Source organism: Lissotriton vulgaris, chromosome 4_1 (assembly GCF_964263255.1).
Source record: "Lissotriton vulgaris chromosome 4_1, aLisVul1.2, whole genome shotgun sequence".
Taxonomy (NCBI): Eukaryota; Metazoa; Chordata; class Amphibia; order Caudata; family Salamandridae; genus Lissotriton; species Lissotriton vulgaris.
Window position 1 is genome coordinate 1,628,705,920 of NC_141691.1, and position 12,722 is coordinate 1,628,718,641.

The window sequence follows — 12,722 nt, forward strand, 5'->3', positions numbered from 1 at the left end:
CGAGCAGACTGCACCTGAGCAGACGAGCAGCAGCAGCGGCATGGGTTGCGGTCTGTCCACTGCCGTTCTAGCGGCTCTTCCAGCCGGCCAGCTACCTTGCTCTGCCGTTTTCTAGCCCTGTGCCACTTGCCTCTTGCCGGCGCTTCGGGAGGCCAAAGTGGCGGAGTCCATAGAGGCCCTGCTTGTAACCGCGTTGCCGCTGCCACTGCTGGGGGCCAACGGGAGCTTCCGGGATCGGTTATCGCTGAAGCAGTGTAGGCGTTGGAGGCGGCGGTGGCAGCAGGAGGCGGTAGGAGGCAGGGGGGACATTAATCACTGGCACTAACTCCAGGCGGGACCAGGCGGTGGTATGCACAGGGAGCTAGTCATCAGTGACTCTCTACTGCCACAGGACACATGCTGCTGATCAACTGCTAGATGGCCGGCCGGACCTGGCAGTAGTTGGCAGCAGGGCGCCTCGAGTGCAGCGGTGGTCAGTGCCTCGGTGGTCTGTGTCAAGGTGGCCAGTCAATGACTGGTGCCGCTCACACGCTGCTTTTGCCACTGAGCCCTGGGACTGTTACAGACCTTTGACCACCGTATCAAGGAACAGCACGCCTCCCCACCAAACCGCACTCGCTGGTGTGAGCGTCTTCTGCAATCGGCAGAAGCAGTCACCGCTCCCAGCTGAGAGCCTTGTGGGTAGAGGTCAGCGGGGATCCATAGGAGCAGGCTACCGACCGGGGGACTGCGAGGACCAGCATTCCTCAGCTAGCGCAGCTGGTGCCTCTTCCCCCGGCGGCCACGCCCACCGCCTAGACGGTCATAAGCGACCAGAACACCACCGCGACGCGGGACGCGCGCGGGGCGGAGCTCGGGGGCCGTTCGAGAACGTAAGAGACCGGACCGGGCCACCCCCTTAAATCTTGATTGTCCCTCTCTGCCTCTCCCCCCTCATCCCACCATTCAGCCCCTTCCTGCATCCTCAAGACATATTGCTTACTATGAGCAAAATGGAGACGAGGAGCAAAGCCAATTTGGCTGTCACTGGACCTACAACGCCCGCTCCTGCCCAAGGTAAAATTGATAATTATTTTTTAAAGGCGGGATCTCTGTTGATCGATGACATTACTCTCGTAGAAAGATGCATTTCTCAAGAAATCGAGTGGGTCCGGAGATCGTCGATGGGCATCCTAGCGATGGCAAAAACCCCCGAGGATAGGCGGAATATAGACAGCTCGCAGCTTGGAGCTTGTGGAGGGGTCCAGCCACCTATCAGCATAGATCTCTCAGAGGGAACCCTAAGTGACCTCGAAGATATGAGGCTTCTCTCACTCCCATTGACACAAATAACGCAACCGCCAAACTCTACAAATATGGGAGAAGACATTGAATTAACTGTACAAAGCCCTATTCCACCGAGGGAAGAATCTCCACCTATAACAAACACCCCAAACTTAACAGGGTTGTTAAACACAGATCGGGGTCTAAGGGAGGGTGCAATACAAAAAAGGAAAATGGGGAAACAGAGCAATAAGGAAAGGAAGGCAAAAAAACCAAAGTCAGGGGTAACACACAATACATCCAGCATCGACAATACCATACAGGATAGATCTCCACCAGTGACAACGAAGGGCCCTCTCCTGGAATTAGCCAGTAACACTACCACTGAACTGCCACCTCCTGCACTAGAACACAACACAGAGTCAGCTGAAGAGGACATAACACTAGCAGACATAGGAAATCTGCTTAAGTCAATCTTAAGTCCCCTAGAAGCTCGCCTGATTAAAATAGAAGCAAGACTAATCAAAATTGAGAAAACTGCCTCACAGCTTATGGATAGCTGGAAACCTGGGGTTCCTTGTCCTATAGCCTCCAACACAGACCCAAAACATAAAAAGAACCCTGACCTTCAGAAACTTGCCAAAAGCAATGAGGCTGCAACAACATTACCCGGTACCAAAAACTCTAAACCAGTCAGTCACCAACCACCCAACCTAAAAGTCAAACCACCTATACCAGCGACCCCAGTAGGTGTCTCCCACAAGCAACCCCCTAGTGCACAGCAAACATCTGCAGTCACTGATACCACACATTCCCAGCTACAACACACAAGTGCACCAAAATCTTTATCAACTACCAATCAAAATTCCCAGGATTTCAATAACACAGTGCCAAAATCACAAAAAACAGTTACTGTTAATCTCCCGCCGGAGGTAGCTCCATATACCGTTATTTTAGCTGGGGCACCCGAACTAAAACCGGCTGCAAGCGAGACAGGGGCCTCATTAAAAAATAAAGTAATCAACTGGTTATCCACACACAGACCACTTCCCAGAGGTATGACCAGCGATATTCGCATGGTAAGAAGAGTCTCGTGGGTAGGAAAGAGACCTAAAACAATCAGTGGCGACTGTATACTGGTGAGCTTTAAAGAACCAGGAACAGTCTCATATATCTGTGGTTCCTTTCTAGAGGATGAGGGAAATAACATCCATCCACTCCCTCTTTCGTTCTTCTACCCAACAAACACTCATATACCCAATGACCAGAGACGGGGACACCACCACGACTCACTGGGAAATTGGGGGGGCAATCAGGGAGGGAGGAGAATCCCCTATAACCAAACGCGAACACCTTTTGACTACCCGCCAACTTATGATGACCCCCAAGGTTGGGAGACTGTAAATAGAAGAGGAATGGGAAGGGGTGGATTCGAAAGAGAAGTACCTTGGCCCCCTAGATACTACCAGCCACCGTTTCTACCGACCTTTAACCGATATGACTGCCTTGAAATGGTGGACTGACAGTTGGCCTTTGAAGAAAGGGCACCTAGGCAAACAACAGGGCATGATGATGGCGCTCAAAATCCCCCCAACTCTATCCACGGGGAGGAGAACTCTGCTACTAGAAATTCAGGTCTTTTTCAACAGAGAGAAGAAAGGGGAACTAATTTAAAGGGTTCATCCATGGGACAAGGGCTGATACAGAGGTTATCCCAACCTGTCCACATAAACCAAATGGCTAATCAAACCACAAAGGGGATTGGGCACCATGTCCCTCAAACATTAAAACTGCTTTCATGGAATCTGGCAGGCCTGGCCAATAAAATAGACTCGGACTCATGGGCCGAATTAATCAATTCCAAAAGTGCCTGTCTCTTCCAAGAGACCTGGGCAAGGGAGGAGCTCATGTATAGGGGTTTTGAGACATTCTCGATACAAGCTACCTGGGGAGGGAGAGGCCGACCATCTGGAGGCTTGGCAATCTGGGTGGCTTCGGATCTAGGCTGTTCAGCTTCACGATACACCGTGGATTCGGAAGACATACTGGCTGTTCTCCTCGAATGGCCGGGACTTTACAAATTACTTGTAATAAATATTTACTCCAGGCCAGTCTCAATAGCTGCCACCTCCAAAACCATTGAGGCACTCTCCCGACTTCTAGAAACCATCCCAGAAGGCATACCACACCTAATGGGGGGGGACTTTAATTCGCACTTTGAACCGTTACCTGGATTACTTGATGGACCCTCCCTAGAGGAGGATTCAAGTTGGCAGGTTCCTCCAACAGAGGCTCCCCCTCCTAGAGCATGGACACCGCTGGCCGTACAAATAAATACACTTAATCTCACTCACGGTCTGAGAGCCTGTAACAGCCGCACTAGGTCTGACATCCCAAGCGAATGTATGTACAATAAAGTCGGGAGGGAATCTAGATTAGATTACTTCTTGGTACAGTTGCATGCCTGGAAAAGGGTGGTGGATTTTGGAGTAACACCTAGAGAGGACAGTGATCACAATGCCTTAGAACTAGATTATGTCATCCCCTGCTTGGAGGAGAGGGCGTTAAATGAGCAAAAGCCTAGAGAAGGACACCTCCTAGATAACAATAGGAAGAGGATAAGATTAGAAAATCTTGCCTCCAGCGAAGACAAGCTAGCTACCCTCTACGCTGGAATCATCCCAATCCTAGAGGAGGCTTTTGATTTATGGAACCTAGACTCCATGAAGGAAATTAGCGAGGATCTTGCACAGGTACACGAGCAATTAATCAGAAAGCTCGAAGCTGACCTCTTCTGCACCAGACCTCCTAGAACCCAGGGATTGAACAAAGGCACTTGGTTTAACACTGCATGCCGAGCTGCAAAACGTGACCTCCTATCTATTATAAAAGCAGGAGGCCCGAGGGAAGAGATCTGCTCCAGAAGGAGGGCTTATAAAATACTTATAGCCAACGCTAAGATAGAGTGGGATGTGCAGAACTGGGAGAATCTATCGGAGTCCTTAGCAATAAGAGACTCCCGTAGATTCTGGAGAATAATTAATCACGGATGTGGAGATCTTCCCACTGCAATTGAACCTAACATTGCCGCAAGTGTCTGCCAAAAACACTTTCAGCTGTTATACTAGCTAGAGAATGGGGGACAGAACCATCATTACCCACCATCCCTGATAGACAGACCTCTGATCCCTTTACTGTAAAAGATATTAGGATGGCGATAGCAAGGCTGTCCTCTGGAAAGGCACCAGGCCTGGACGGGGTGCCGGGTGACCTATTCAAGCATGAACCTGGAATCTGGGCAACCTACCTCATGGTGTTATTCAATGCAGTGCTGGGGGGAATGAAAATACCAGATACTTGGCTGGGGGGCGGAGGTGGTCCCGATTTTTAAAAAGGGGTCGCCCCTGCTCCCAGCCAACTATCGCCCAATCAGCCTCATTGATGTCTCCCAGAAGCTATTTGGCAGACTAATACTCAACAGGCTGCAAAGTTGGATAGAGGAGACTGACATCCTAAGCCCTCTCTAGGCGGGATTCAGAAAAGGAGTCTCCACAGTCGACCAAATACTCAGATTGAATATTATCTACTGGAAGACGGTGCTCATCGAAGGCGGGACACTGTATGCGGTCTTGATAGACCTCCGTGACGCCTTCGATTTAGTCCCGCGGGGTAAACTGTGGGTGGTGTTGGCTGAGTTGGGTGTCCCAGGAGATATTCTCCATATCTTAATCAGGCTGCATACTGACAACTATGCCCGAGTTAGATATGGAAAGGGCGGCAGGCTGACAGACAGATTCCCCGTTCGTAGAGGGGTAAGGCAGGGTTGCGTATTGGCGCCGACCCTGTTTTGCTTATTCGTGAACGGGGTGATAGAGCACCTGAGCAGGATCCCTAACATCGATGCGCCACAATTGAACAGCAGCAGGGTGCCAGCGATTATGTTCGCGGACGACACCCTGCTGCTGTCAAAAACGCCAATGGGGCTTCAGAGGGTTCTGAATGGGTTTTTGGGGTTCTGTAACAAAAGGGGCCTGGAAATAAACCCCTCTAAGACAAAATTTATGATTCTCAACCCCAAACCCAAAAGCTGCAACAAATCCTCGCCTAGGAACTACAACCTTGGAAAGAGTTTATGTAATAGAATACCTTGGCATAACCCTCAACCAGAACCTGACATGGTTGCCACATAAAACAAAAGCAACCACAAAATTAGTCCAGAGGGCAGGTGCCATTACAAGAATTGCCAAAAAATCTCCTTTTCGTCCACTGGCACCCGCCATCCATATTTACAAAGCTCAAGCCCGGGGGGTATCACTTATGGGGGTGAGCTCTGGGGACACATTCCGCTACATACCATACAGGTTGCAGAAAATAACTTTATAAGACAATTAGCTGCACTTCCCCCGAGCACTCCTCTTCTCCCCCTAAGAATGGACTTGGCATTAGGACCAATCACGGAGGAATTGGGCCTTAAACCCTTGACCTACTGGAGGCGCTTGTGGAGCAGCCAGGATCTGGTACACTACAGAAATGAACTGCAGGAACTTCTTAGATCCACCTATGCCACCAAAATCCCATGGATAAAGTACATCAGGGACATGTGTACGACCCTCGGAGTCCCAGAGCTATGGTCCAAGCCGGAAATAGTGTCCGTAAGGCTCTCTAGAAAATAACTTTCAAATTTATTCTATAGCGTTATGCTTCAGAAATCTTTGAATTCTATCCGGGAAGGATCCCTAACCGACACATTCATTAAGGCAAAAGATTCTTATAGCCCGAAATATGTACTAGATGGCATGACACCTGTGTTCGTACGGAAGATCTATATGCAATGGAGGTATGGATCTCTCCCCTTGAGGTCCCTTACTAAATCCTGGGCAGGTAATCTGGACTCAGGGGTGTGCCCAGCCTGCAACTATAAACTGGAAAGTGATCTTCACGTGGTCCTGTTCTGCAGAGCCTACATCAGAATTAGGAGTTACTGGTTGGTCCCTTATTTAAAGAACTTGGGCTTCCGAACTTATGCTCCGGCCTACAGAGTCCTCAAGACAGACCTATCTGCACCAACAGTGTTCGTAACGGCAATGTGGCGATTACGCACAAAAATTATCAAGGACACCATAGCTGCATGAATACTTTTCCTTACTATTGCCTTGCATATTAGTCTTGTTACAGATTCGTCCTCTTTTTAACTAAAATGCATTTTAGCAACTAGATAGCAACCATGAGTTTGGGGAATTATTTTTAAAATGTATAGCACACTTTATAATGTTTTTTACTGATGAAAATTACTTGTACATCTTTTATGATCTTTTATGATCGAAATAAAGATTATTTGAATTGAATTGAATTGAATAAGAATAATATTAGTATTCTGGGATACATAATAATATCCTTCATGAGAGAATATGCTATGAAAGAGAATTTTATTGCTTCTAAGATGATAGCAACATGCAGCTTTTTTCCATGCCCTCAGTGCCTTGGTAAATGTGGCCAAATAAAGGGGATATGGGAACACAGGGAATCGTTGCCTTATGTTTTTCATTTGTAGTGCAAGCACCAGTAAAGGTCAGTGCATCACATCACACTCTAAACATATTTAGCCTTCCTGTGAACAATGAAGTATGTAGTATGTGGCTGAAATTGAATGCAGGGAACACTGAAATATTAATTGTAAATGGCAGAAACAACATTTAGCTCACCACCTAGAGACCAGTCAAAAGGAGTTCCTTATACCCACCTGAACAATTTGTATAAAGCTATAGAGACAAAATAGACAATAATTTCTCCATGAGCAACCCAGTCTTAGGTGCTGGCTCTGCTTGTACTTTTCACCTCAGGAAACTGTGAAAGTTTCTCCCATTCCTAACAGAAGATGGGGGAAGACGCACAGTCCCGGCTCTCTTCGGTTCACACTCTTTAGTTACTCAAACTCTCTCTATCCAGGACTTCCAGTCTTAGACTTCCTACTTCATGAACTTCAAATCATTCAAAATGCTGCTGCCTGTCTGGTTTTGGGGTTAAGGTCTCCTGTAACAAACCTTTGCTTTATATCCTTCACTTGCTGCTCATTAAAAACTCACCTAATTTACGTGGGTCTGCATGGTCTACAGTAACAGAGTCCTCCATGGTCACAATCAATTTTCATTAAAAAACACCATGAGGTATATCTTCAGTCAGCCTTCCTAGCCATCTGCAGTGAATGTATTAATTGTTCTAAAATTCAATCAGAAAAGGACTAGTGGATACTGCTTTCCTGGTATCCTCAACTAAAATTTTAAATTCCCTGCCATCTGCCAAGCAAACACCCTCTATATTTTCAGATGCTCTGTCAAAACCTTGCTCTTTTGCTCATTGCTCAGCTCTCACAGATCTATGCCGGAAACCTATGGTGGTTGTACACTTTACAAATCACATAACAGTGCTTTGTCTTTTCTTATTCTTCAAGAATAAGGAAAGGTAACAGACGTACACTCTATTTTCAAAGTCAGCTGCACATGTGCCCAGTAAAACACTGTGTAGTTTTGTAATGATTTATTTTCAAAATTTAAATTATCTAGTACATTATTTTTGCAGACCCTTCTAATTCACTAATGACAATACCCTGCTAAACAAATATGATCAAATGGATAGTGTGTCTGTGGATTAACAATGAAATCAAGGACCTGATTATGATGGTGGTGAAAATGCCACCAACAGCATGCCAGTGGTGGTTTCACCACCATCGTAAGCAGGTTTTACGCCCGCCACATTACAATAGCGGGCATGTCTTTGGTGGCTGGGAAGACAGACCGCCATGGTTACAAGTGGCTCAAGGAACCCATTAGACCGTCGAAAGGGAATCCTATCCCTACAACAGTGGCGGTGCCCGCCAGGCACCACCATAGGGATTATGATGTCCCTTTCCACCTGCCTTATTCATGGTGGGTAACCCACCATGAAAAGATAGGTGGAAATGTGCTTTGGGGCCTGCAGAGGGTGCCCTTTGCCCCCTGCCCATCAGATATGGGCACTGGGGGGCACCTATGGTACCCCCTACATATTCTTGCACCATGTGGCAAGCACCGCATGGTGCCTGCCACGTAGTGCAGTGATATGTGTGGGGTATCTGTTTTGTATTGATGCCGGTGCTGCAGAACACAGCACCCGCTGCAGTACAAAACTTGATCATTGTGACCGCCACGGTGGTGGTTGCATTATAATTGGCTCTGTGGGACCACCACCTTGTAGGCAGGTGGTCCCCATCCCCAATACAATGGGGGACAGACTGAAGTCCGTCCGCCATCGTAATCAGCCCCTAAAAGAGGGAAAGCACGATACAATTGATAGAGTCTGAAAGCGAAGTCGTTTATTCTCTACAAAATCTTCATGAGGACTTCTGAGGCTGTTGAGTTTGAAGAGAGCCTGGACTATTTTCATTTTTTGCTGTAGAACACATTCAATATGTTTATAACCTTTATTATTTAATACTTGAAACTATTAAAGACCATTTTAGATAACTAAGGGGCTCATTTCGATGGAGGATGGACTTCAGTCCATCCACCATTGTCCTGAGGACAATAAGGTGGCGGTCCCGCAAATAATATTACGATGCAACCTCCACCACAGTGGCAGCAAATTACTCGTTTAAAATTGTTGTTGGTGCTGGTGGCTGCAGCACCTGCCTCAATGTTAAAAATGCACTGTTTTCATCTCCCTGCACTATGTGGCAGGCACCATGTGGTGACTACCAGATGGTGCATGGAAATGTAGGGGTCACAATAGGTGCCTCCCAAGTGCACAAAAAACCAGCCCATGCACAAGAGGGGCCTGCAACGGTCCCTCAAAGTACATCCCCGCCAGCCTTTCCATGGCAGTTTAACCGCTGTGGAAAGGCTGGCAGGGATGAAGCATCCTAATCTGGTAGATGGTTCCTGCTAGGCCCCACCACCATTCTGTGGATGCGGGGAGTCCAACAGCCAATCGTAACAATTGCTGCTGTTGAACTGGTGGTGGACGGGTTTTCTCTCTGCAATGCACACACCCACCATCACAATGTGGCGGTTGGAAATTGGCGTTATGATGACGGTGAACCCGCCACTGGTAGCCTGCCGGTTTCGGATTCACCACCATCATAAGCAGGCCCTAAGGGAGGTTCAACTCAGGCTTGATAGAAGAGAATTTAATGTTTATTTCCCTAATGTTGTATCTTCTGAGAAACTCTATAAGGTGCTTGACATTCTGAATGAAATTGATCATTGTTATGATATCCTTGTAGGGCGACTTAACTTAGCAATGAATTTATTGGTAACTAAGAGCAATTTTAAAAGGATCAGTGATAAAATCCAATCACATAGTAATATACAAAAAAGCTAAACCTGTCAGTAATATTCAAAAGAGCTAAACCTGACAGATAAATTCAGACTTTCAAAACCAGGAGATAGTGATGCGCATACATTTCTATTGTACGTACTTCAGAGGGAAGAGAGGAGGAGATTATTTGTTTAGCTTTGCAAGAGATTTTATCCACAAATATAGAGAACCCAAATATATGAGACCATGCCCCAATAGAGATTTGTTTTGGACACCATGCAGAACGTTGTATCTGAACAACTTCATGCTGTCATTTCCTAAAGAGAAGATCTGGCAGCTGAACTATTAAAGGAAATAGAAGAATTTCAAAATGTTAATGTAGTGTCAAAGTTGGTGTTTGACATTCTATAAAATATCTTTTATCGTGGAAAATTATTAGCCATGACAGCCACTAGAGATAAGGTAAATCTCAAAACTAAGGGCCTTATTTATGAATTATTACTGCTTCCCTGTTTCAAGCAACTTCCTGAAGGCACATTTGAACTAAGATGGTAATGAGAAATGATCCTCATCCAATCTGTAATGCTACCTGAACTCTGAATCCCATTTGCACATCAGTGTGATGTGGCACCCGATTTATGTAAATGCCCAAAATATGGACAAATACAGCCTGTTACTAAAGGGGATAATTCCTACCCACTACCTCCAGCCTCCATTAACCAGGGAAGCCTAGCCCATTTCCAAGAAATTCCAGCACCTTCTGCTAATATTTTACTAAGAAGTACCAAAAGCAGAGAGACAAGACTAGCCACCCTTCTTGAAAAGATCATGCGAATAATAGTGCTGTTGACTATACAGTGTAAGGGCAGCAAGCCCATGTGGCCCATTGCCGACTTCCTATTAATTCTTTGTGTTACCTTTGAACTCAGAACTCACAGATGGCTTTGGCAGGTTTTGCGAGAGGTATGAATGACATCCTTCTGTCACAATTGTGAGAGTCTCATTTTTCCCTTAAGTCAGCCCTGGCAAACAATTTTCCATATCGCTTGAGTACAAGAGTAACATTATGAAGATAATCACAGAGATAATTTACTCTTGCTTACTCTAACACTTTTGAGTAAATTACTACTTTTGGCTTTTCATTATTTACAACTGCAAAGCTACCCAAAAGTGTGAACTTACATGTCTTGACCCTCTCAAACAGGTTCTCAAACAGGGGTGAAGCCAAATTTACCAGTGGGAGTTACTACTGTCAAAATGCAGCCTTATAATTTGAGCACGGTTCACTGACAAAATATCGAGGTCCCAAATATCGACCAAAAAAATGATCAAGACAAAAATATCTTCTACAAAATTATCAACTACCTAGACTCTTTTTTTTCAAAGTCTTGTTTTAAATAATATTGTTTTATGAAATGTCGGTTTTTAAATATATATATATACATATTAAAATATTACAAATAAAATATATTAAATACTAACATTAATTTGGTGAAAATTAAATATATTAAGGGGCCTATTACAATGTAGGGTGGACTTATGTCGGCCTGATACCATCTCGGAAACGGGACAGACGACCTCCGGTTGCGTACTCTCATTCTTCTATGGGAGCTCATGCTATAGCTGTAAACCGGCCATAACACAGGCTCCTATAGAGGAATCAATCAATCAATCCTTTAATTTGTAAAGCGCACTACTCACTCGCGAGGGTTTTAACGTGCTGGGGGAGGGTGCTGCTGCTACTGGTCGAAGTGAAGGTCAGCAGGTCTTCGGTTTGTCGTAGGTAGAGGGGGAGGGTGTTCTAGGTCTTGGTGGTAGAAGGACCTGCCTTCGGAAGTGGTTCTAGGGATGCGCGGGACAGTGGCCAGGGCGTGGTCAGCAGAGCGGAGTTTCCTGTTGGATACGTAGAAGGAGAATCGACTGTTGAGATGGGCTGGTCCGGTCTTGTGGAGTGCCTTGTGTGCGTGGATCAGGAGCTTGAAGGAGATTCTCCTGTCGACGGGGAGCCAGTGCAGGTTCCTCAGGTGGGGGGTGATGTGGTCGCGGCACAGGACGTCAAGGATCAGGCGTGCAGAGGCGTTCTGTATTCTTTGCAGTCTGTTGGTGAGCTTGGATGGGGCACCAGCGTAGAGGGCGTTCCCGTAGTTGAGTCTGCTGCTGACTAGGGCCTGGGTGACTGTTTTCCTTGTGTTTGTCGGGATCCATCTGTAGATCCTGCGGAGCATGCGGAGAGTGTTGAAGCAGGTGGAGGAGACAGCATTGACTTGTTTGGTCATGGTGAGTTTTGAGCCGAGGATGACTCCCAGGTTGCGTGTCTGGTCGGTGGGGGCCGGGGGGGTCCCCATTGATGCGGGCATCCATGAGTCGTCCCATGCTGAGGGGTTGGACCCAAGGATGAGGATCTCCGTTTTATCTGAGTTCAGCTTAAGTCGGCTTTCCATTATCCAGTCGGCGACTGCCTTCATTCCCTGGTGGAGGTTGTATTTGGTGGTGAAAGGGGTCCTTGGTGAGGGAGAGGATCAGCTGAGTGTCGTCGGCGTAGGAGATTTTGTTGAGGTCGTGCTGTCGGACAATGCGTGCTAGTGGTGCCATGTAGACAAGGTGAGTTCTAAGGCGTGGCTGAAGGTGACGTGGGGGCTTGAGGAGAAGATGGCATTAAGCGTGTGACAGGCGATGTGGGTAGGCGTCGTGACGAGCTGTTTCAGTCCGAGGTTGGCGAGGTTGTCGATCAGGGTGGAGTCTTCGTTGTCGTTGTTGTTCTCCAGATGTTAGTTCAGGTCTCCGAGGAGGATGTAGTCGGTGGAGGTCAGCGCTTGCGTGCTGATGAGGTCGGCGATGGAGTCGCAGAATTGAGGCCGGGGTCCTGGCAGTCTGTAGACAAGGGTGCCTCTTAGAGTGATCTTGGGGTCCATGTGGATCTGTAAGTGCATGTGTTCGGCGGTGCTGAGGGTGTCGTTGGTGTTTGTTGAGACCCTGTTGGTGTTTTTGTGGACGATAACGATTCCTCCTCCAGCCCTGTTGGTGCAGTCTCTGCGGGTGATCTTGTACCCGTCGGGGATGGCTATGGTGATGTCTGGCAAGGAGGCTTTGTTCATCCAGGTCTCGGTGAGGAAGGCGACATCCGGTGATGCGGTGTCGAGTAGGTCCCAGAGTTTGACGGCGTGTTT